This window comes from Halichoerus grypus, chromosome 2, assembly GCF_964656455.1.
Source record: "Halichoerus grypus chromosome 2, mHalGry1.hap1.1, whole genome shotgun sequence".
Lineage (NCBI taxonomy): Eukaryota > Metazoa > Chordata > Mammalia > Carnivora > Phocidae > Halichoerus > Halichoerus grypus.
Window position 1 is genome coordinate 59,190,874 of NC_135713.1, and position 20,034 is coordinate 59,210,907.

General features: G+C 48.1%; 1 protein-coding gene and 1 long non-coding RNA gene across 5 annotated transcripts in view; one reads left to right on the forward strand and one right to left on the reverse strand.

Moving 5' to 3' along the window:
• The window catches only part of KCNIP1 (potassium voltage-gated channel interacting protein 1), a 329,087-nt gene that overhangs the window by 245,087 nt on the left and 63,966 nt on the right, over positions 1–20,034 (forward strand). The gene's annotated exons all lie outside the window — the stretch shown is intronic.
• Positions 1–20,034, reverse strand: part of LOC144381093 (uncharacterized) — a 90,147-nt gene that overhangs the window by 38,726 nt on the left and 31,387 nt on the right. For both annotated transcript variants that reach the window (XR_013445616.1, XR_013445615.1), the window contains exon 2: positions 19,015–19,148. This is a non-coding gene — a long non-coding RNA (uncharacterized LOC144381093). The remainder of the gene's footprint in view (positions 1–19,014; positions 19,149–20,034) is intronic.

The following is a 20,034-nucleotide window of genomic DNA, read 5'->3' on the forward strand; positions in this document are numbered from 1 at the left end:
GCATATGTGTGCTTGGTGGGAATATGGATTCGTCTGTCCTTTCCAGCTACTCCCCAGCACCCTCAGAGCCCTACCAGCCAGGAACCACTGGCCCAGTACTCCCTCTCCTACCCCTATTCTCCTCTTCTCAGACCCTAAATATCTGGCAAGGGTTCTCATTGGGAAGTTCCCACCCCCACCTCTCTGGCCTGGATTCTTACAAGAGACTCCTCACTGGTCTGCCCACTTCTGCCCTTGCCCCCTACTCTTGTAGTCCATTTTTCAGCCGGTAGACAAAGGGATAGTCTACAAAATGTCAGACCATACCTCTTCTGTGCTCAGGACCCCTCCAATGCTTTCCATCTCACCCAGAGTAAAGGCCAAAGGCCCTACAAGATCTAACTACCCCCTTCCCCACCCACCTCAGCTCCTCTATCCCCTCCCTCTGCCCCTCCACTTCCTCTGTTCCAGCCATGCCAGCCTCCTTGCTGTTCCATAAACATGGCACCCACATTCCTGTCTCAGGACCTTTGCTCATGCTGTACCCTCTGCCTGGAGCACTCTTCCCCCAGACACCACAAGTTTCAATCTCTCACCTTCTTCTCTTCAAATGTCCCTTTAGGGAGACCTTCACTGATGCCCTATTTCAGATCACAAGACCCCTCTCCCCTGCCCTGCTTTCGTATTTCTCCCTGACATTTTCACTCTTTATCATACTATATACTGTACTTGATGCATATTGATTTTCTATCTCCCTTAACCCCTACTTAAATGTAAGCTCTATGGGAGCAGCTTGATGGTCTATTTTGTTCACTGCTGATTCCCCACCCCTAGAATGGTGGTGGTCCAGAAAACGCATTCAGTACATATTTGCTGAATAAATGAATGGCGAATAAAGTGGTGCAGGGACTCCAGGAGAGAGATTTGTCTGTCCTCCACCTCCTCCGCTCAGCTGAAAGCAGGAAGTGAGAGGTGTCCAAAGGATGAAGGAAAATGGCCCCCCGGGCTTGGAGGAAGTACTCAGAGATCTCTGAGACGTAGATGGCAGGCCGGAGTTGAGATGGCTGCAGGAGGACCCAGACGTTGCCAGATGTGTGGGTTGCATATTTCCCAGGACAGCACCACATGCTACCTTCGCACTTGCCCCAGGAGCCTCGTTCACGGCTGCCTGCCCAGCAGCCATCTGCTAGGGGGTGTTCGGGACAGAAATTGCATTTGCTCCACGGCTCTGAGCTCTAACCTGCGCCAGGCCCGCGCCGGCGCGCTCCTCCTGCACCCTGCTCGTGGGAGCCTGTTGGCCGCCCCTCCATGGTTCCCAGAGGGCACAGCGGGCCCGGAAGGATGAAGTGCCCTGCTAAGGTCGCACATCCAGCGCCTGAGACCGGAGTGCAGACACAACCCTCAGTCTGAGGCCTTGGCAGCTGTGAAGGGACATGATCTCCCCACTCTGAGGGGCAGTTTCTGAAAATGAACGTGGTAATTGCGGTATGCAGACGGTGGGTGTGTCACTTAAAGGCCACGGTGAGGCTGCCTCGGCCCCTGCAGTAGACCTTCCGCCTCTTCTCCTCCTCACCCCTACCCCAGGCCGCCTGAAGCCTCTTCCTTTGCATCCTGGTTCCGGCGCCCAGAGCACTGTGGGTAGCTCCCGGGGGCGGCCAGGTGCATCTAAAGCAGTCTCTCCCTTCAGCTCCTGACAGGTCCTGGGGCCGCCCTCCACACAACGAGGACAGGGCAGCGGGAGCAGCGGCCCCAGAGGAAGCCTCAGGAGGACCCTCTCCCCGCGGTCTGGAGCTTCCCGTCCCTGCGCTGGGAGGCGACATCCGCCAATTCCAGCTGTGCCCAGCAGAGGGCAGCAGCCGCGCGGCGAAGGCCCGGAGCCGGCCGCGGAGAGGAGAGCGGCGCCGCGGCTCCCCATTTCCGGTGCTTTCCTCCACAGGAGGAGGAGAGACATAAATTGGAGGGCACGCAGGGCTTCTCTGGGCTCAAACACCCTGCTTCACCTGGGGCAGCCTACCTTTTATTTCTTCACGAAGTGCCACGTGAGATGCCGTTTGGCCAAATCCTCTCTAGCTGCTACTATAGCTACGGCTACTGATTCATAATAAACCGAAAGCCCTCTAGTTAAATTATCCTAGAGTTTTCCTTTCAGACTGACAGTTCGGTTTGTAGTTCAACACGAAAGTATCCCTTACAAAACACCTATCTGTTGGACATTTCACAACAACAAACACACCTCCCGCGGTCGGGGTTGAAGGCTGGGGCGCTGGGAGCCGGCCTCCTGGGCTTGAACCCTGCCTCCACCACCAACTGTGTGGCCTTGGCAAAGGACTTCACCTCCCTGAACCCCCTTTCCTACTCCGTAAAATGGAAATAGTAATGGAGCCAAACGCATAGGGTTGTGTGTTGTGAGGAGTGGCGGGGGTAACACAGGTGGACGCATGGTGATTGCAGTGCTAACCTCCCTCACATGTCCCTTGGTCTGCTGTCACCTGTGGAACCTTCCTCTCCTCCCCTCCCCCCCCCAAGACTTTCTAGTGTAAGCGTCATGCAGGTTCCACGTGGTGTACACCTGTTCACAGGTCAGATTCCCCTCTCTCTACTTCAAGGATTCAGCTGGATGGGGTTCATCTGTGTGTGACCAAATGCCGAAATAACACTATGTTAGACCATGAAGAGGTTTGTTTCTCTCACACATAAAAGAAGGCAAGAGGGGCACCTGGGTGGCTCAATCGGTTAAGCATCTGCCTTCAGCTCAGGTCATGTCCCCAGGGTCCTGGGATCGAGCCCCACATCAGGCTCTCTGCTCAGTGGGAAGTCTGCTTCTCCCGCTCCCTCTGCTGTTCCCCCTGCTTGTGCAGTATCTCTCTCTCTCTCTCTCAAATAAATAAATAAAATCTAAAAAAAAAAAAAGAAAGGCAAGAGATGGTCGGTATGGGACTGGTATGGCAGCTTCAAAGAATCATGAGGAACTCAGGGTCCTTCTGTCTACCTGTTCTGCCAATATCAGTCCATGGCTGCTACTTCATGGTCCAAGATAGCTGCTGGAGCACCTGCCATTAGTTCCACAGATGGTGGCGGCCTGGTCTAAGATGGTGGCAGTGAATTCCATAGAGATTTGGAGAGTAAAATCAACAAGACTCGGCGATAGATTCACTGTGGAAATGAGGACCAGGGAGGTTCAAAGGGTGACTCCTGAGTGACTGATGTGAGACCAGATGGATATTGTTTCCATCTCCTGAGACAAAGACAGTGATCCAGTGGCCAGGAAGTGGTTGGCTCTAAAGAGTCACAATGTGCATTAGCACATCAAGACTGTGAGGAAGCATGCAGGGCAGAAACCTGTCTAACCCAACCTGGTGCTAGAAAGACATTAGCAGGCTGTGGAAAAATCAGTTAAATCTAGGTGAACTTGAGCCCAGAACTGTCATCTTGAATTTCAGGTAAACATTCGCCTTACTGTTTAGGCTGTGTGCCCCTGGACGGTGGTGCTCCCAAACTTCAGGTTGGTGTTCAAAGTTGGGTTAAAATTAATCTTGTGAAGGGAAAAATTGACAGTGGAAGTGTTTGGTACCTCAGGCTTTTGACAATAAAGGAGTGTCCGTTACTCCACATACATACCAGGGATATAAACTCAATCAGAAATGGAGCATAACCTGAGGGGATAAACCGTGTTTACTAAAATTTCCTCACGTGTGCTAGTCATGTTTGTATATATTTGGGGAGAAGACTTGGTGTTTAGAACTCTCAGCCCTATCTTTCCACTACCTGAGACTCCAACATACCTCACGGTCTGGACAACTATAGAGCTTGGGAATATCCTACAAGAAAAACACAGTAGTAAAAGGTGCTTTGGTATGGGAGGAACAGAATGGACTCTCTGCTTCCTTTGGACACACAGAAAACAGGCAGGGGGAGTGTCATCTTTAAAGGAGAATCCAAACTCCACCCCGGAGGAGCAGATCCCTTTTGGCTTGCAGTTGTGCAGAGGATAAATCATTCGGGGAACCACAAAGCCCCTGATTGTGAAATAAAAAGAATATATCTTGGCCCTACTGTTCCTTTCCCCAAAGAAAAGATACATGCAGAGGCGGTCCTCACCTCTCGGCCCAGAAAGCAAATCCCTTATTGCCTCCAAAAGTGAATTCATGCTCATCACAGCCTCCCCGTCATCCTGGATTGCTGGGAAGGGCCTCTTTCCAGACCCCACCTCTGCGTGGTCACGTTTCTCTCTAGCTGTTGACTTGGTCAAGGTCAAGACATCAAGAGAAGAGTGCGGGTTCCCCTGATGGCTCTGCCCTGCCGGGGAGGCCTTTTCAGAACCAGCTCGCCTTTGTGCAAGGGGCTGCAGGGACCCAGTCCTGCAGGCCCTGCTGGTCCCAAGGGAAGGTATCTGTCATCCCCGTCTGTGTTCTCTCTTGCAGGTAAGTCAGGCTCGAGCGGCCGGGAGGGCGGTGTGATGACACACTTGGCAGTTTGGGAGCAAAGCCGCCGCAGTAAGACATAATGGATTCACTGCATCTCAATTCTCAGCTGGGGGAGCCTTCAGTGTGCAGACTTCTCCAGTCCCGAAGGAGACTTCTCTGGGTCTGGAAAAGAGGATGTCAAACCTTGGGGTCCCACTGAGGGCCCTTAGCCTTGATTGCTTAGCCTTGACTGGGGGCGACAGAGGTGACGGTGACTTTCAGGTACTGTCAGGCCAGGATCTGGCCCCACAGTCTGTGCATGTGGCTTGCACTGGGCTGCCTGCTCCAAGGGGGGCATCTCCCCGTGATCTATGACATCGGCTCTGAAGAGCTTCTTCTGGCAGCTTCGAATGGCTGAGACCTCCTGGCCTGGGATGGAGTGGTGCAGGGAGCTGTCTGGGATCTTGTCAGTCCCACCTGGGTGCTCCAAAAGACCCTCATCCTTGGTGGCACACAGCCTCAGCCATTTCCCAACTCATGGCATCCCACCAGATATGTCACCCACCCTGGCTCTGTGTCTCTTCCTATCACTGTCTCTCACCATCACCTCCCATCAAGGTCTGGCCAGTGGGAAAGAGTTTTATATTCTAATTACCGCGTGTGTGAGGGGGTTGGATTGTGATGTCTCTGTAGGGCCAGGTTTCTGAAGCGACATTTGATTCTGGCACCGAAACGTCAAACGCTCCTGGGGCACTGGCAAGGGCCACCCGGGGAAGTGTGTGCCTGTGTGTGTGGCCCCGGGATCTGGCAGTTACCCCTCCTCCTGACCCTGTTTACCTTCTCTGTGGTTCCAGGACTCAGGACCCTATTGTGGCCAGGGTCATCTGGACAGGAACTTCTCTTGCCTGGAAGGGCGTTCGGGACAGTTTCTCCCAAGTGCTATGCAAATCAATTTTCTTGGGGATGTTAAGGGAATAGGACATGGCAGGGATATGCAAATTACTGTTCCCAGGATGCTTTAGGAATGGGTGCTCAAGGGCTTGCGGATGATCTCTCCTGGGGTGCTTTGGGGTGGCTGCTCCTGGACTCTGGATCCATGGGAATATGGGAGGAGGGGATAGATAAATGCCTTAACACCCCCAGCTTTAAGAAAGTGAGTCTGGGGCAGGAAATGCAGGGTTTGGCACCAGGCTGCCCTCTCTGATAAGTGAAATGTCCCTGAGACCAGGGACAGCCAAAGGTCTCTCCCCAGGGGACAACTCCCGCCCATGCCCTCTCATCCCAGACCCTGGGTCCTCCTGTCTGCTGGGGGGTGGGGAGGGAGTCCTGCCCCGCCCCCCGGGCCCCAGCCTGGTCTTGGGCCCCCAAAGCAATATCATTTTCTTGGGGATATTTCAGCTTTCCAATTGGCTTTGTTTTCCCAAAATCAAATTGATAAAATGTTGTTGCCCATAAACCATCTCATTCTCCCCAGGACAGACTCTTTCTGGCATAAATGAGGCCTTTAGAAAAAGGGCTCAGAAGCCCGGGATCCTGCAGGGAGGGAGGGCCGGGGTAACTGTGTGCCCAGCATCTCCTCTCAGGGGCTGACAGCACGGGGGTCTCTTAGGGCTCATACCTTTTCTAGTCTGACACCCACAGAAGCCCTGGGTGCATAAGGTAGTTCATCTTTAAACGCTTTAAAGGTCTCTTTTAAAATAACTGTAAGGGGATCTGTTGGTGTGGTGATTGTTGAGACTAAGATGAAAAGCTCTTACCAGAAGCAGAGGGGACGTAAGCACAGCAAGAGGCAGAGAGAGGGCCTCCAAAGTGTCACCTCTTTCAGGACCCAGCCCCCACCCACGCACAGACCCTCCCCCACCAGCCGCTTCCACCACCCGCCCCCTCGCTCCAACCTGCCTGAACCTCTCCTGTCTGTGAAGTGGGGATGAATGATTATCATTCCTCATATCAAGCAAGGGTGCCCATATACAAGGTGACTCACAGGTCCTCAGAGCATGCCACTGAGTCACACAGCCCCCAGTGCCCCAGATGTCTCCACCCTCCCCTGTGCCTGAAGACTCCCTCCTCCAGACTGTCCTCCCTCTAGCAGGGTCTTCACCCCATCTTCCCTGTAGACTGCAAATACCCCATGAGAAGGGTAAGGCACAAGACTCTCATTTTAGCAGCCAGCATTTATGCACAGAGCACTGCCTCCCTGCCATGGCCTGGGGGGTGTCTTCAGTTCCTCTCCTGCCCCCGGGGACTGGTCAGGAGGCAGCAGATCTGCGGGGCAGCCCTAGCGGATGCCGTCACCGCCCCTCATGGCCTTCTAGACCAAAGAAGAGAAAGGACATCAAGAGCCCAGGAGCTGCCCTCAAAAACCGTGGGGTACCTAGAAGACAGAGGGAGCCCGCATATATTGAGCACCGACTGTGTGCACACAGTGCTAGGAGCTCAACACTCCTGTCCAGTGTCATAGAACTCCAAAGCCTGTGGAAGCAGATGGAATGCTCCCTCCCTCTACGTGCCCTTCTCCCAGTGTGCACTGTCTTTAGAGGGTCCTCCTCACTCACTGAATAAACATGGGGGCAGCAGGATGCCACCATCAGCCTCCAATCCTGCTTTCCACATATTGCCATCGAAGTGAAGCCTCCGGGCGGCCCCACAGCCAGGTGTAAAGGTTGGATGAGGGGGAATTCCAAGGGAATTCACTTCAAGCCCGTCCCCTTTTGTTCTTGGACTTGTGGACCTGGGTCTGCATCAATCCCAGCTGGGCAGGGCCAAGGGCTGCAAGCAGGTCTGAACAAAGGGGGTTCTAGTGCACTGATTAAAATCAGTATCCCATGTAATGCAACGTCACTTGCTCATTCCCCTTAAACTTTAAACCCACCCCCTTCTTGCAGTTGAGATTTTTATCCCCACTTACACTGGAGAAAATGGAGGCTCTGAGAGACCAAGGACCGACCCAGGATCCACCAGTTAAGAAGTGAATGATCCAGGTGTGGTGGGCTGAATAATGGCCCCCAGAATGAAAGCTGCGAATTTTCCCTGATAAGACAAAAGGGACTTTGCTGATGTAATTAAGTTCAGGATCTTGAGATGGGGAGAGAGTATTGGGTTATCCGAATGGGACCAGTGTGATCACAAGTGTCCTTGTAAGAGGGGGCAGAAGGAGGCTAGACACAGAGAGAAGGAGATGTGACCCCGGGAGCAGAGGTTGGCATGGTGCTGGAACAGGGTCCCAGCCAAGGAAGCTGGCAGCTGGAAGCTAGAAAAGGCAAGGAAGCTGGTTCTCCCCCAGGCCTCCAGGGAGCCGGGACTTTGGCCTAGGAAAGCTGATTTCAGATTTCTGTATTCAAGAACTGCAAGAGAATAATTTGTGTTTTTTTAAGCCATCAAGTTTGTAGTCATTTGTTACAGCGGCCATAGGAAATTAAAATCCCAAATCTTCGGACTTAGGCATTTCTCACTGCTCTGCCACATGGTGGATCCTGCCGGCTCTGCTACTGACAGGGGGGTGATCTGGTCTGATACTTCCACTCCCCTAGACTCCGAGACTCCTGAAGTCTGGACCATGGCATGTCATCACTATATCCCCAGGGCCTGATGTGTAACAGGTGACCAGGAAGCGGGACTCGCCTTCCGCCTCATTAAGAACAACACACACTATTCATGGTGACTGTGAGTTTTCCCTTAGATCCCATCCTCTCTAGGATAAGGGCCCTGCCTATCTAATGTCTCCAGTGTGTGGCTTGTGTGGCTTGTGCGGCTTCTTCACCTCCCACCCCAGAGGAGGAAAAGGTGGTCAGGTAGGAGTCAGAGGAATTGCAGTCAGATTTTGGGCTCAGATCCCAGCCAGCTAGGAGGCTGTGGGGCAGGCCTTCAGCCACCTGCACCTTATGCTTTCATCTGTAATGGGACATTAGCAGCCCCTCCCAGAGTTGTTCTGGGGATAAAGCGAGGTGATACATGCAAGTGAGTTATGCATACTCAGGCTACATTACTCACCAGCCCTCACTGGATAGGTTGCTGAACTTCTCTGAGCATTAGGCTCCTCATCAGCGCTAACCTCTGCCTGGCAGGGCTACCTGAGAGCAGGGCTGTTGCCTCTCTGTCCTCCTGGACAAGTCTGGGTGCAGGGGCAGGTAAAAAGTCTTGAGAAAAGGAAGGTGAGGCCAGATTATGAAGGACCTTGAATGGCACATTTCTCCCATTGTTTCTGCAAGCATTTACCACACACCGACCCAGTGCCAGGATCTGATTTAATGGTGTCCACACAGGACAAGGTCCCTGCCATCATGGCCGGTTCAGACAAGTGTGGGCAGTGTCAGCCATCGAGCCACAGTAGACTTTTGAGCAGAGATTGAATGTGTTGACATCTGTGAGCATCAGTCTGACTTTTCTAGGTGAGCACAGCAGAGCAGACAGCCCAGAGGCACAGTCGAGACAATTGGGTCAGTTCAGGGAGGAAGGGGGAAGGGGCTGAGCTGAGTGACAGGAGGAGCGTGAGTGCCTGCCTGTCACCCCAGACTGTGTGCTGATTTGTGTCCATGAACCCAGCACCCTGGCAGCTCCCAGAGTAGATGCCCAGGGAGAAAATGATGAATGTCCCAACAACATTTGGTCACAAGAGAGGTAGGGAAGAATTCGAGATGATGGAAAGTGGAAGGGCCTTCAAAGACTTGGGTCCCTCAGTGGGGGCGCCCGCTAGAAGCCTGGGTCCAGCTGACTGAGGCCTCCATCACAGCCCTGGTCAGGTCACCAGCAGTTCAGCCAAAGCCTCTGCTGCAGTGAGTGTGCTGAAACAGGACCCCAGAGCTGAGGCAGGGCACCCCTCAGGCCTCAGGAGAGTTCCCAAGCCCTGAGCAGCTTGGCCCGGAAGACTTAAATACTTGTATGAGAAAGGCAGGAAGGGTGGAAATTCATGAGCAAAGTATACAACCTGACATGTTTGAAAAAGAAGAACAGAACAAATCTAAAGTAAGTAGATAAGAGGAACTAATAAAGGTAACAGCAGAAATTAATTTTTGTAAATAATAAACTTTTTAATAAAGATTTATCAAGAAAAATAAGATATAAATAAATATTAAGAAGGAAAAAGGAAATATTATCTGCAGATGTTGAAGACCTTCAAAGATTTAAGGGGATATTCTGAACAACCTTCTTGCAATAAATTAGAAAACACATAGGAAATATAACATTTTTTTATAAAAATGAAGACTTACCAAAACTGACTCAAGAAGAAATTGAAACCTTATAAAAATTGAAAACTGATAGAAATTTTCTCAACAAAAACCTCAGTCCAGACACTTTATCAGTAGATTTTAATGAATATTCAAGGAAAAACTTCAGAAGGAACACTCCCCAATTCATTATGAAACTAACATAACCCTGACAGCATATCCTGGCAAAGAGAGGAAAATTAAAAGCTAAAATCGCTTACGTAAATATACATAATTTTTTTGAAATCCTCAACAAAATATTAGTAAACAGAATCCAGCAACATAAAAAAGTCAAGTCTCAGGAATGCAGGGTTGGTTTAACATTAGAAAGTCACTTCAAGATATTTACATTAACAAATTAAAGGACAAAAATCATATTTCCATCCACAGATGAAGTGAAAGCATTTGATAAAATGTGCCACCCATCTAGGATTATTTTTAAACATAGCAAAGCAGGAATAGAAAGGAATTCCTTAGCCTGATAAAAGATATCTACAAAAAACCTACAGCAAACATCACACTTAGGGAAGAATTATTGAAAGTATTCCATAGGAACATTGACATCACTTCCTTTAAACATAGTTTTGGAAATCCTAGCTAGCACAGGAAGGCAAAAGAAAGAAAGAAAATGTGTTGGAATTAGAAAAGAAAAAACTTGGTTATGGATGTTATGTTTGCCTAAATTCAAATAATCTGATATGTTATTAGAATTCCAACAAAAATCAATGAAAAAACAAACACCAGAAGCAAAAAGGTAGAAAATGGAATTTTTAATAGGCCACTTAAAATAATATTAAACATACAAAATATGTAGGATTAATCTCACAAAAGTTGTGCAAGACATTTGTGGAGGAATTACTAAAACTTGAGTAAAGGCATGAAATAAGACTTACATAGATGGAGAGAATATGCCAGGATCCTGGATTGGAAAACCCAGCATGGTAAAGATGTCAATTCATCCCAAAGTGAACTATGAAATTTGATTCATTTCTGATCAAATTCCAAAATTTGGGAAACTTTAAAAGCTAGTCCCAAAATGTTTACAGAAATACAGATGATCAAGAATGACAATGATACTTTCGAAGAAGAGGAACGAGATGGGAGGACTGATTCAACCCACCGGTAAGACTTAGGGTAAAGCCGGAGCAGTTAGGATGGTGCCATTGTGTGCAAGTAAACAAATAGACTGATGGAGAGCTCAGAAGACTCGCCCAGGGGGAGATACTTGTATGTGGCCGAGATGGCATGCAGAGCAGGGGACAGGGTAATGGACTTAAATAACTGTGCTGGGACTATTGGTAATTTGATGGAAAACAATGAAATTGAACTCCTCCTTCCTACCCTACATAAAAATCAATTCCAGGTGGATTAAATACCTAAATGTGAAAAGAAAAATGATAACACTTTCAAAAGGCAATATAGGAAAATACATTTATGGCCTCAGATTAGGAAAGAATTTCTTCATTGAGATACAAAAAAAAAAAAAAAAAACGTAAATCATAAAGGAAAAGATGAATAAATAGACCACATTAAAATTAAAAGCCCTGTCCAAGACTTTCAAGAGGGTAAAAGTATAAGCCATGGTGAGGAAGAAGGTATTTCCTGCACATATTATCGACAGGAGACTAGTATCCTGTAAACATGGCCTATGAACTAAGTTGAAAGACAAACACCCCAACATAAAAATGGACAAAAGCTATAAAAAGGAATGTCACAGAAGAAAAAGTATTTAAAGGCCCACAATTTATGCAAAGTTGCTAACTCTCGTTAGTAGTCAGGACAATGCAGATTAAAACACAGTGAGATACAATATCACAACCACTAGATTGACAAGAATTAAGAAATGTAATAAAGAATTGGTGAGAATACGGAGCCACAGGAACGCTTAGATATTACTGTTGGGAAAGTAAATTAGTACATCCACTCTGTAAGATAATTTGGCAGTAAAACGACTGGAAAAGTTGAGCATTACCCCAAATGACCCAACAATGCCACAATGAAGTATTCACTCTAGAGAAACTCTTGAGCAAGTTCCTCGAGAGACATGTGATAGTACATGTTACAGCGTCATTTACAACACCAAAAACTGGATGCCATTTATGTGTTCCTCAGTAGTTGAGTGGATACATTCGTTTTATGCAAAATACAAATACAAATACACATAGGGACGAGATTTATTATCAAGTGGTATTTTCGATTTCCCCTCCTGTTAAGTATATTTGGCTTTGCCTGCTATGAAAGCCTCTTCTCATCCAGGGCTGCCATTGTCTGTGGCTTAGTTTGTGCACCAAACAAAAGGTCTTGAGAGGGTGAGTGGGAGCTGAAATCCAGCCTCGCTCTGCTCCCTAAGCCATGCGCCCTGGTGCAGGCTATGTCTCTCCAGAGAAAGGGGAAACCTTTTACTTCGCCCAGTAATGCCATCTGTTCCCCAAACCAGGTGCTTGCAAGTCTGGCTCTGCCCAGTGGAAGGCATTTTTTTTAAATTATCCACCCAGAGGGAGCATCATTTTCTAATTTACACAAAGGTACTTTTTAGGTTTGTAGGAGCCCTGCCCTGTTCTCCACCCAATGCCTCCATTCCAGTAGAATCCTGTCCTAAGGAGGCAGGTACCCAGGCTTGTTTAATGCAACCAGGGAAATGGGGAGAGAGGCAGGAGGAAGCTGAAGCAATCCCTTATCCTGCCTTTGTCATGAAGAATCCGGGGAAGGAAAGAATACTGAAAAGGAAAGAATACTGAAAAGAAGCCATAGAGGCACAATTGATTGTAATAAGAGGAGCTAGAGGTGAGTAAGGGAAAGAGCCAGAAGAGTCGCAGAGGATTCATGCCCTGGAGAGCTTTCTGTGCTTTACAGAGTGAGAGTCCTAAGCAGTTGGGAGAAGGAAGAAAATCAAAGAGGAGAGAGAAGGGAATGTTAAGAAGCATGGCTAAGGGTTATAAATTGGATATCATTTAATGTAAAGATTCAAATCTATTTTTTAAAGAACAGATATATGGCGGAATAGTTGAAACACAAGAAACTGTATATGTTTAAAGAATAAAGTGTTATTTGTTTTGATATATGGCTACACTTATGAAACCACCACAATCAAAATATGAATACAGCTATATCATGCCCAAGAGCTTCCTTTTTGTGCCCCTTTTTGTCCCCTTCTTCCATCATGCCCATCCTGCCGTCCCCCACCTCAAGGCAAACACGGATCCACTTCCTGTCACTATAGAGTAGTTTGCATTTCTTAGAGTTATGTATAAATGGAATCGTACAGTATGTATTCTTCCTTAACTGGCTTCTTTCACCCAGCATGATTATTCTGAGATTCATTCATATTGCTGTGTATATGTGTTCCTTCATTCCTTTTCATTGCTAGGTAGAATCATAGTATTCCATTGTGTGGATATGCCACAGTTTGTCTGTCTGTTCATCTATGGATGGACATTTGGGTTGTTTCCAATTTAGGGCTATTACAAATGAAGCTACAGTGATATTCACATACGAATCTTTATATGGACATGTGCTTTCATTTTTCTTGGTAAATACCTAGGAGTGGAATTATTGATCATATGATAGGTGAATGGGTAACTTCTTAAGAAATTGCCAGCTTAGGACTTTCCAAAGTGGTTGTACCATTTTCCATTCTATCATCATTCTATTAGCAAATTGGATTTCATTAAAATTTATAACTTCTGCTCTAAGAGACATTGTTAAGAAAAGGAAAAAGCAAGCCACAGGGTGAGAGAAAATATTTGCAAAGCATATAACTGATAAAGAATGTAGATCTGAAATTGCAAAGAGAATAACAACTATTTTCCCCTAAGGTATGAATTACCATTACAAGGAGTACATTTTAAAAGGGAGCTTGGGAACCCAAGGGCATCTCCAGTCAGGGGAATTTTAGATCCAGAAGCCAGGAGAAAGGGTGATGGGACTTGATCTCTGGTAATATATCTGGAGGGCAGAGGGCGTGGGCTCTTCTTGGCTCTTGGGGGGACAGCTGGAGAAAGGTGGGTCTCAGGCAAAACCACTCTGGATGCCAGGGCATGAACTTTCTAACAGTCAGGACCTCCAGAGATAAGGTAAGTCACCTTGATAGGCAGTAAGTGCCCCTCAGTGGAGGATGCAAATCAAAGCCAAGTTTGGATTGGACCCAGGGAGGGGCAGAGAGTTCTAGAACTTTCTAAATGTGTCCCTCTGGCTTTTTCCTTCTCCAATGACACAAAGGCTTGGGCCCAGGTAAGAAATCCACAGCATGAATATCTAATGCTTAGCTCTGACCCCGGGCCAATCCTGTCTCCCCATGGGATACTCCATTCTGTCCGCACCTCGTCCGTCTCCTTAACAAATGCCATCCATTCGATGTTTCAGCAGTCTTGGAACCCTCACCATCTATAATCTTCTCTCCCTCCCACTGATTTTTTTCTTATGTGTCTCTTTCCTGGACATTACTTATCCTTAACTTTTAAATATCTGCTTCTGTAAAAAAAAAAAAAAAGAAAGAAAGAATGAAACAACAACAACAAAAACAAAAACAAATGAATGCCTGGGATAGATTTATAAAGAATGTTCCTGGAGAGGCGGGTGGATTAATTATTCAGCATCCTTTCCCTTTGTAACTATTTATTGTCTTATATGCATTTATATGCTACCTATCACTGCAGATCTCGCTCATGCTGGAGACATAATTTCCAGGGACTGACTACTTGTCTAAGATGCATAGATAGTATTGCAGTACTATTTTATTTCTGACTGGAACAGCACGTGCCATTATTGGGTAATTGTGTTCATGTTTTTAAATGTGAAAAATAATCAAATATAACTTGAAAGAGATTGTACAGTAATTCAAGGGGATATTAAACCACCAGGAAGTTAGTCGGCAAATAAATAGGCGTTTGTGGCTGTCTGGGTGAACGATGGGGGAACTGCCTGGCTGTGGGGGAGGAAGAGAGAGCGTGGGAGACAAAGAGCAGGATCCAGCTGCCTTACCTACTGCCAGGTAGGTGTGGGGGGTGGGAAGGGAGCCGGAGGTGGGGGGCCACGAAAAGAAGGCCGGAAGTTACTGGGTCTCCTCTGAGGGAGCCAGATACCGAGAAAAGAGGGCATGGCCCTCCTAGGATAAGAAGCAAAGGGCTGGATTGTAGAAGGCTTCGGGTTTTTACCTGTGTTTGTCTGAGTGACATTAGATGTCAGACTCTCAAGGGGACCTGGTGGGGCAGGGGGGACTACCATTTGTTTATATACCTACAACATGCCAGGCACATGCTGGGGCCTTTATGCATCATCTCTTTTTTTTATTATTAAACCATCCCTGTGGAAAGTGGTTCACTGCTCTCCCATTTTACAGATGGGGAAGCTGGAGGTCAGGGTGATTAACAAAGCACAAAGACCAAGTGCCTTTCCTGACACCACAGTGCATTTCCCCCTCCCCACTCCATAAAAAAACCTGAAACACTAAGGCACAGTGCCTGCCTTCCAGAAGCTTACAGCCATTAATGTTTGTTCTGGACGTTAACATGCCCAGATTTTCGTTCTTTCATTACTCCCATGCTTGTTTTGGGGTGACAGGAAACACACCAGGCCGGGGTGAAGGGGTGAGGGTGTGCAGCGCCCCGTTCCCTCAGGCAGGGGGAAGAGAGGGGAGGGAGACTGCTGGGTATCAGAGGCTGTGGTCCCAGGCAGGTGGGACCAGGAGACAGACAGAAGAACTGGCGGAGGAGGAAAGATGACCTAGCTCTGGAGCGCTTTTTTTTTCAGTACTGGCCAAGGGGAATGGCATCTGGCAGAGTTTTCTGGACCCAGAATTCTGCATCTTGTGTGCCCATGGGGAGTGGGAGGAGGGTTGTTGCTGCCCAGATGCGATCAGCTTGATGACCTTGGCAGAGAGCAGGAAGCGGTGTCAGGCATGCTTCTCCTCCCTGGCCTCCTCTTCCTCACTCTGCCTCGTGGTCATAAAATATGAATCTGTGAGACCACCTTTAGGGTGGAGACGGGGTTTTGTGCCCTAACTTGTGGGGCCCTCTCTGCCCAATCCAGACTCATGCTACAGATGCACACGAAAATCTCTAATTTGGTGCCAAGTCCCAGAAACCAGCTCCTTTTTATCTCGGGCCAAAGGGAGGGCCTCTCAAAGGCATGCTGACAGGGGTGACAATTGGGCCTGGGGGTGGGGTAGGACCTGGGCCTGGTGTGCTCAGGGGCCCCCAGCAGCATGCTCCCCTCTCTCCACCCCCACTTGCTCTCACTCTCGCTCTCTCTCATCTCTGCTTCCTGCCCTTTTGTGGCAAAGCCTTGGCTTCCCAGAGAGTGACCTGATAGCCTTCTGTCAGCTCCCACATTCCCTGAAGAAGACTGGCAGGTCCTGCCCATCAAGCAGCTAGAGGCCCGCGGGAGCCAGCTCATATTGTAGGAGTATTGCCGTTTTCACTAAATACATTTGAACTGGGGGAGAACATTTCCCAGGAAAGAGAGTGTTGGTCTGAGCAGCCCCCATGTGGTCCCTCCCCCAGTAACCCATCTTCCAGAGTCACAGAGTCCTTATTGCTTTCCTGCATCCTCTGCATATCATTTTGCCAATTGCCAGAGTTCCCCTTCTCTGGGCTTGAGCTCTGTCCCACCCGCCCCCCAACCCCCCGCCGCAAGGCAGCCTTGGTCCCTGCGGCCACTGGGAACTGCCTTTCTCTATGCTTTTCAGCCACAAAGTATTTATGCCATTAGCCTGTTTTTTCCCATTTGTCAGATGCTGCCAAGTGCCCATCAGGGCCAGGCTCCGTTCCTCAGTGCTGTGGGGATGCCCCAAAAGCTAAATCGCCACTGAAAGCTTGAATGAACTCACATTCAAGTCATGTCCACAAATAGGTAATAAATTCATAAAATTGTGTATACTTCTCTAGTCACAATAAAATCATGCTGTACTTGGATGCTGAGTACCATTTAAAAAGAGGGAGGATTGGCTGAATCTGGGTAATTACCAAAGGAAATTCATATATATGATTATTTACTCATGAATATTAATGCATTTAATGAGAGTAAAACATATTTAAAACAAAGTGTTCATTCTAGCTACAATTGAATTTGCTCATTACTCTTTCCTGTGTGGATATTATCCATGATTTACCTGTATATCAAGCATCTGGATACAGCTCAAGTCTACCTGTGGCTAAATTAGGTTAGACATTTGTTGGTGAAAATTACAATGTTAACTCACTTCCAGAGTATTCTTGGTGCCGGCGGTTTCACATTTAGGTACATGACTTGCATTAACATTATCTGGTTAATGGTACAAACAAATTTTTTATGGATTTTTGGAATATAGTAAAATGATATTAACACTATCTGGTTCTGAACTCTAGTTATAATGTGTATTATGAAACCAATTTGGAGCATGCTAATCTGAAATTTGGATCAATTCAAAAATGAGCTAGGATCAAGTTTGCATCACTACAACTTATAAAAATAAGGATTGGTACATTAACTGGATAAAGGTTGTAAAATAATGATTTCAGTAACTCTGGAGTTAGCACAAAAGATAACAATTGGATGTAGTCAAAATTACCCTCGAAATTCCCTAAGTCATCCTTAAAATATAATATGTGAAAATATACTAATTTAGAATACCTCCAACAAAACCTATTTTTTCCTCTAACATCAGGATAAATTTCTCTTCCCTTGGCTGTGCATTAGATGAAAAAGTTGTGCATACCTGGGGCCATGTTGTATGAAAACTCCCTGTTTGATGTGTGACTGTTAATATGCAGGTCGCACTCAGCCCAGTGCGATGCTCTCTAGGACAGACACCACTGGGGAACCAAGGCCAGGAGAGGTCACGATTCACTGCAGGGCTTTGCTTCAGATGGCAAGACTGAATTTCTTCTCCTCCTCCATTTCACTTCTCTTCCTGTGTCTCCCTCCCTCCCTCCTCCTTTCTCTCCCCCCTCCCTCAGTTTTCAAAAAGATTTTACCTCCACCTGGTTTCATTGGCATGCATCTAGCCAAAATCAGAGTCTAAAGTGACTTCACCCACATAGGCCAACCCCAAGCACTGTGCCCACCTTCACTAAGACAGGTCCTGGATGTGGGGGTGGCCATTAGGACTATAGAGAGATCTACAGAGCTGACCTCCCGGGGTCAGGACGGTCCACACTACCTTTGCCCACCCCTCCCCGCCTTGGTGTGTCAGAGTGGGAGCAAACTTGGCTTTCAGCATGGTAAGAACAGGCACATTCCATGGCTGGGATCCCGATCCTATTTCCACTCCGCTTCTGATTTGTGTTGTGCTCTGAGAATTGACGTTCTGCTTGGGGAAATTTTGTGCTCTCAACTAAGACAAAGTTTAATTACCATGTTCCTGCTGTGGGGGAAAATTCTATTCTGGAAGCTAGTCCCTCTCAGACCAATCAGTCATCCTGCTCATTGACCAATGGCTCTCAGGGCAGGAAATTAGAAAAGATCTATATTTGGGAGAAAGCTTGGGGGTGGTTGGAACAATGGCCCTGGAAAGGCTTTGGGGCCCCAAAGGGCTCGTGTGGGTGGGGGCAGGGGAGAGGGGAAGAGTGAGTGCAGAGCAGGCCTGGCACTGACCCTCTGTGCACCTGCCTCACTCTGCAAGGCACAGATCTCCAGCCTCTGGGGCCATCCAGGGGCAGGAGAGTGGGTCTGCAGGGGCCGAGGAGACTATGCAGCGGGGTTACTATCTCAAACATACTGTCTTCCTTCTCCTAGGCTGTGTAACCCGTCAGGTTCAAGCAGGACTTAGGGAGCATCCTCATAATGACAACTTCAGGATGCCTCTTTCTGTCCTCTTAAAAACCCACAAGAGGAGGGACCCATCGAGGGTGGCTCATGTGGCACATGTGTACTCGCTCACACTGTAGCTCACACACACGCTCACCCACACCCCTGTCTTCACATGACGGACACGTTCCAGGTCAAGCCCTCGGCTAGTCCACATACACAGGTACACTCACACCTGAAAAAAGCCTTGGCTGTCTCTCCCAAAGGACCCCCAAACCATATTTTTATTTTATTAGGCTCAAGTGAGAGTAGAGTTCCCAAGGACAGTGCCCCTGAGTCCTACAAAATGGAGGTGAGGGTAGAAGGTGAGAGGCCTGGATTGAAGTCCGGGCTCTGCCACCCACTCGTCAGGACCGCCCCAGTCCTTGGCCAGGCCACAGTGTTCCATACGGACGGTAGGGGGTTCAAGTCGTAGATCTCTATGGGTCCCCCAGCTGTGTGGCTCCATGCCAAATGCCCTTGACCCCCCTGAGATGAGCCACTTCCCCAAGGCAGCCAGCTTGCCCCTCATGCTTCCTCAGCTCTGCGGGAGCGACCTAACCCATCACCTACGATCCTGTCCACTGGTGGTAGAGCAGCATTCAAAACGTAGAGAGACCTCAGTGCTCGTGCAAAGCAAGCACTCCAGGAGGGCATGTGCATACCTGCGGACCGCTCACTGGCCATCAGATGGTGTTAGCTCCAGGCCGGGCAGCCCCTCTGGATCTCTTCCCAGTCACTGAGTCATTCAGCAGACCTTTACTACATGCCAAGTGGCGGCCAGACTCCATGCCGGATCCTAGACAGATTGAGAAGTGAATGGATACCCAGACCCTGGCCTCAAAGGGTTCATACCTCGGGAAGGAAACGGACGAGGCCCTGGATGCAGTGACCACTGGGCTAGGAGTCCTCATAGCGGGCTGTTGAAGAGGACTCTACGAAGGCCATCGCTTTATGGAAATAACACCTGAGCTGGGCCTAAAGGAATGGCATTGCTGGCAGAGGGATCAGGACAAGCAAAAGCACGGATACACACACACACACACACACACACACACACACAGAGATATACCATGGAGGAGTCTATTGAAGCAAAAGAGTATGGGTATCATACCAGCAATCACTTTTCTTAGAAATGGCAGGAGATGCATTTTAAAAGCAGAGGGAGAGTGGCTGATCCTAGAGGACCTCCTGCAAGTATAAAGACCTTCTTTATAGGAGGAGCCAGGGAGAAGTCTGTCTTGCGTCCCACCGAAGCCAGATTCTAGCACAGTGCCCAGGCCTCGGCAGACACATGGGATGAATTTACTGAGGAAGTGAATGGAGGAAGAAACAAAGGGAGCCAAGTGACACAGTCAGATTTGCATTTGAGACAGGTCACTCTAAAGACTGCATCAGTCCCAAATTTCCAGTACAACCATGTCTTCCACAGTGGGTCTGAACACAGAACAGTTCTTAGTTTTTTCTCTGGCCTTGGGAGCCTAGAAATTTGTGCAATCCCACAGCAAACAGAGCATGAGCAACCACCTAAGCCAATGTTTCCAGAAGCACGGGGCCTATAGTGCACAGGCCCAGGAATAAGAACACTGGGGTACATGATCAGAAGGTTGTTCTTTTTCTCTCCTCTTTTCCATTCTGTATACTTCAAAGTTCTATTTCTTGTCCACATGCCCTTAACATTTCTC